The following is a 6,000-nucleotide window of genomic DNA, read 5'->3' as shown; positions in this document are numbered from 1 at the left end:
AGATAAGTAATAGTAATGCTGTATAAGTAAAGTAATGAGAGAAAAATAATAATGAGTGTTGATTCATAAGAAAAGTCGAAATGCTTTGATAAAGTTCATAACTGTTTTGAACATTGAAGATCTTATTGCGGGAATTAAAATGCAAAAAGAAAATCATCTAGTAAATAAAACAGTGCATGATGCTTGTTTTAGCCTTGCTACCCTGAGGCTCATCGGGCTCTGGTTGTCCTGATGGTCCAATTCTTGAGATGTGCCCCTCTGCTTAAGATAATCATGCCAGAGTGCACAAACTAACCATTGGGGAGGGGAATAAACAAAAGTAAAAACAAAAGGTAACAAGTTAGTGAGGATTATAAAAATGTTGCAATATTTAAACACACAGTGCGGGAATGTAAAGTGCGTCCTAATTTGGGGACCTCTTTATGCCCGAGGTAGGCCTAGCGACAAGTTGATTTGGAGAACTTAGAATGCTAAATGCCTCATTTTATTGATAAAAAGTAGACGAATCCCAAATCGACACTAAATAACAGGAAATAAAAGGTGCTAGTAGTCGTTGGCCTTATTACATTTTACAAAGCAAAATGAAAACTCCTATCTATTTGGTCCCAGAAGGACCTTCCCCAGATTCGGCGTCCTTGGCTCCATCGAACAGCTTCCCTAACTCGCGCAGTCCCAGCAGCAGGTAGGATCTGGCCAGATGTCCGCCTTCATTTCCTTCAGCATTCCGGCAGTCTTCGACCCTCTTGAGAAATTTCTTTTCCAACTCTACTATACCTCGCTCCAAATATCCCAGTCGCGTGTTGGTGCTGACAGCCATATCCTTCCACTCTTCAATTGGTTTTTGATTGGCTTTCTGTATCTCATGGTGCTCGCTTTCTCATTCCCGGATCCTCTTGCGTAGTCGATTGTACTTGACCTGTGCTTCGGCCTTTTCATCTATGATCCTATGACCTTGAACATATCCGGGATGGCCCAGACCATTATGATTATCCTCCAACCAGCCTTAATAGTAGGGAGCACAACCGGCATGGTATCTATCTGGCTCGATGGTATCCCTTTCCATGATGATCTTGCAGTGCCACATATGCTGAGCTTGGCACTTGTAAGTACTATCATCAGCCTGGAAGTCGGCCCGAAAGTGACTTATCTTGTCGACCCTGGGTATAACCTGCTTCCTACCCGCTTGTCTCATAACCCGGAGAGGTACGTAAGGGCACGTTCCTATTAAGCCGATTAGTATTAGGAAAGGTGCATCTCTAGATCGGACGATGAACTCCTCGGTCGGAAACCACTCGAACATCCATTGTACCTGGTCCTCAGTCAGATCTTCGAAGAGTTCGACCCATTCTCTAGCATTCTCCGGTTGGGCGAACCTGTTGGGCATGTAATTCATTCGCTTTGGATGATGAAAAGCGATATGATCATCCCAGTCTCTTCGATGAATTTCTTGCCGGTATTCACCTTTTTGGAGGTGTTCTACGAGCCAGAGTTGAAGTAGCAAATTGCAGCCTTCGAAGTGTTTGGCTCCCCGTTGACACCTCTCTAGGGCTCGGTATATTTCGGCAATAATCATGGGCACGATGCTGAATGGTTGCCTGTCAATTCCATCTATTAGAGTTTTAGTTACCATAGCTAGTCTGGTGTGGATTCTTGCCTTCTTCGTTAGAAACACGATCAATCCCAGGAAGCAAAACATGAACATAAAGACCCTTCGGTGAATATGTCCCAATGATGTGATGGAAAATTCGTCAGGATAGGTACGGTAGGATTTGTTGTGACCGTACCTTTCGTACAAATAATCAAAAGGGATATAGGAGTCTTTCAGACAAGTCAGTTCAGGATTTTTCTTCAAACCCATCATCTTGAGGAAACCCCTGCTCTTGCGGTTCTCAGGCATTAACAAACCCAGAGTTTTCCATGGTATACCGGCCAATCCCCCTATTTCTTCCAGTAAGGGTGTCATTTCAATATCCTCGAAGCGAAACACAGACCTCTCGCAATCCCAGAACAAAGTAGCAGCTTCTATGATCTTGTTGTTGGGTTGGATTTCCAGGAGAGAAGGTAGGTTCCCCAAATATTTCCGGACAAGAGTCTGATCATTGGAGTGAAAATCCTTCCACCAGCTTAGCAGTTTGGGGTGGATGTTGGTGACCATGCCGAATCTGGGAACTTCGTGCCTCATTATCTGCAAGACAGAAGGGTTAGATCCTACCCCCACCGGACTCGACTATTTAACATCAATAATTGGCATAAGAGCATTTGGTTCTCCAAATAAATGCACAGAACATGATGATGTCCGTTTGGGTTTAGGGAAACCCAGTGGACTTAGGACAAGGCTATCTTAAAGAGTCATTATGGGGACAACATAACTGACTCGGCTAGGTTTGACCATGATGCATGCACAGTTAAACAGAGTAAGGTTTCTATGGGGTTTTAGACTGGTACCCTTGAGCGGACAACTCAAGGGGGAAAGGCACGGAACCGTCGACTACATCGTTGATCGGTTGGTTTTACCGCAAATATGCCTTTTCTGAATTTAGGGGGGTGATAATATCGGAAGAGCGCAACCACTCATTATAAGCGTTGCTATAGGATTTGTTTGACGAGTGGAATATGATTTGAGCATGATTATGCAACAATTAAAGGCATGTTGTCATGACTTGCACGTTTAAGAAAACAGTAAATACAACATTGTCATAATTTAAAGCGGAAATGAAGGAAAGCAGTAAAGGAAAGAAACCAAAAGAGACAAGTCAATTTTTGTAGTATAAAAGGAAATTGAACGCTTAAAGAAATAAACAAATAATTGCGCATAAAGAAGCATAAATTCACAATAATAGCCCGAAATGGTAAAAGCCTAAAACAAAAGTCCCCAGCAGAGTCGCCATGCTGTCGCGCCCCCTTTTTCTCGCGAAATTGGGTTTATGACATTTGGTAGGGACAACTCGTTCCTTTTGGGAAAGGGGTTTTGCAATTTTGGAGAGTCGCCACCTAATGATTAGGGTGCATTAGGACACCAGAGGAGTTCGATTTGAATAACCAGAGATAGGTTAAGGGCTTGAAATTATTCTAAGGGGAAGGTGTTAGACACCCCTCAGAATCTACTAGTGTGGTTCCCGGCCAGACAATTATGGTGAATTAGGGTACAATTAGCATATAAACAAATAAGGCTCAAATAAGAGGGGATTTCATCACATAAAGGTTTGAAAGTGAACAAGGTTTGAAAGAGTAATTACAAAAGCTGATTTTAAAAATAAAGAGTTAAAATGCTGAAAAGAAAGAAATGAATAATAAAGGGGGAGGGGTCCTAGGTTTATTAATAATATGGATCACCCCACACAATGCCCGGTAATCACTCCTCAATGAGGGGCTACACGTGACATAATCGCGTGGTCATCATATCCATATCTACCCATCCCATCCCGTTAAGGTATTAAAGCGCGGAATGGTCTGGATTACTTATTGCATGCTATTACCCGCCCCAATCCTATCAGTCCCGGAGGCACTTAGGACTACTAATCCTAAAAGGGAGGGATATTGGGCTTATTTAAGGTTTCAAAAGGTAAAAAATCTAAGGCGACATACAAAACACATATTGCACATTTTAGGGAGAGAAGCATATAACAAGCAGGGGCTCAATTACACCTCCTTGAATAGAAAAGCACATAATTAGCATGACTTTCACATACTGTTTAAGTTTGATTAAATACTAAATGTGAGAGAGATTAAAGGGTGAGGCAGACTGATTTATTACATAATGCAGATAAGAAGCCCGAATCAGGCCTGCCTGGTGGTTGTAATTAATAGAACAGATTCAGTTTATAGTTATTACCCTATGGCTTGCCTAAGTGTTAAGACGGGGTCCTATAGGCATGATATCTACTGAATTCAGAAAATAGTAAGGCTTGAAATAAATTTTTTGAATGCCTACTTGTTAAACTTGCTAAGTGAGGGAATCAGATTATTAAAAGAGAGGCGGGATTTAACGAATTGATTATAAGTTCTGCAACTGACAGTATCCATTATTGCTGATTTTATATCGAACATTGAGAGAGGCGAATGAGATTCAATTAGAAATTCCTATAGGCATGCTTTCTATGCGTTGCTGATTTTAAACTTTATAGACACGGGGTAAAAAATGCAGAAGCCTTATAGACATAGTATCTAAATGCATGAGGCTTGTTTTAAACCTATAAACATGGTACCTAGATGCAGAATTTGTTTAAGACCTATAAACATGGTATCTAGAAGTAATTGAATATGCAGAATTGAACAATCCTACGTGCATAATTTCTATACGAAGTTGGATATGCAGAGTTCAGAATAGACCTATAGGCATGATTTCTATTTGAATATGCAGAATTCAGAATGGCTATAGACATGGTTTCTATATGAAGGTTGGATATGCAGGAATGTAGTAGTCCTATAGTCATGATTTCTATATGTATTTGAAATATGCAAAATTACAATAGACCTATAGATATGATCTCTATATGTATATGAATATGCGAAATTGTAGTGGACCTATAGGCATGATTTCTACCCTTTGCATGCATAGTTACCCACCCTTTTTCACTAGCCAACCCCAAACGTTTATTACAACTTACTACAAACCAGAATGAATAAAAATTGCATCAGAAAAGTAAAAAAAAATACAACCAAAGGAGAGCCTGATTCAGACTTCCTGTCTGAATTATGAGATAGACCAACTCAAAGACCACTGATCCAAAGCCTTTCTCCAATCTGAGTATGTCAGAGTTCCCTAAGAGCCTCAATGGGACTCCGGGCAGTGCTCACACCCAAATTGTATCACCATAATAGGGACAAGTGCAGTGTGGAAAGGCCAGCCCTCAAGTGTCCAAGTTCAGAGGGAGTTCAAAGGGTCCCAAGGCAAGGCTCACAAGAGGGGGTAGAACTTAAAGTCTAAGAGAGAGCGCAAGTGAAGAACAAAATTCTAAGGAATAAAGGAGAGGGAAACAGCTACAAACAGATACACAAAAGGGGTTCAGGGAATAGGGGAATTGCAAAGAGCCTATTGCTTAGGCTAGGGCAAGCTTTAGGCATGCCCAGCAATGGAGGATGCTGGCCTGCCTATAAGTCTGCCAGAACACATCATATTAGAGGCTAGGATCCCAGGGGATCAAGTTTGAGTCATGGACAATAATTTTCAGTACTGCCATGCCTCAAACCATAGCATAAACACATAGGGAGTGGGATTTTGGGACTCACAATAGATTTAGAATAGACAGAAGGCAATTACAGCATGCTAAAGTAAGCATTGAACTATACATAAGCAGTAGGCAGACATGCAGGTAAAAGTAGTAAATAAACACATTGTTGTGATTGCTGAAAACCTTAATCAGGACATACCAGTTTCAAGGGAGCAAAATACAGCAGTAGCAGTACTTGAAAAACAGGTCACAACACAAGTAACAAGAGAGAGTGCTTTTGAATGTGAGTGTGAGTTCAGAAAACTAAGAGTGTTCGAGTGTTGTGTCAATGAAAGAGCAGGTATTTATAGTGTGAAAACAGGCAGAAAATAAGGCAAGAAATAACCGTGTACCAATTAAAATCAATTAGTAGAAGAACTTCCTTTAATTAAGGAGTTCAAAATTAAACGGTAATGAACAGAAATCATTTAAGGAAAGAGATTGAGTAAGCATCTTGTGCAAAGTAGGCAATTAGGGGTAAATACATAGGAGTTTAATTAAGGGAAGAATCTTTAAAATACACGGTTAAACAAATAAGGTAAGATACTCAATAAAATCAATCAGTACATAGTAAATCAAGGAGTCAGGGATTCGAAATTACTAGTTCATGGGTAAACCAAGTCAGAAAGGCTAAGGAAAGGTTTCGAATCAAACCAAGTAACAGGGAAATTAGCACAACAAGGAAAGAATCAATCAGACTTACACAAAGGAGGTCTGAAATCAGTCAAAAATTGAAAGTCATTTTAGAGGGGAAGCCCAGCATATATAAAGAGTACACAAGTGTTAGGCA

This window comes from Nicotiana attenuata, chromosome 12 (genome assembly GCF_001879085.1).
Source record: "Nicotiana attenuata strain UT chromosome 12, NIATTr2, whole genome shotgun sequence".
Lineage (NCBI taxonomy): Eukaryota > Viridiplantae > Streptophyta > Magnoliopsida > Solanales > Solanaceae > Nicotiana > Nicotiana attenuata.
The sequence above is the reverse complement of the archived record's forward strand: the minus strand, read 5'-3'. Positions refer to the sequence as shown.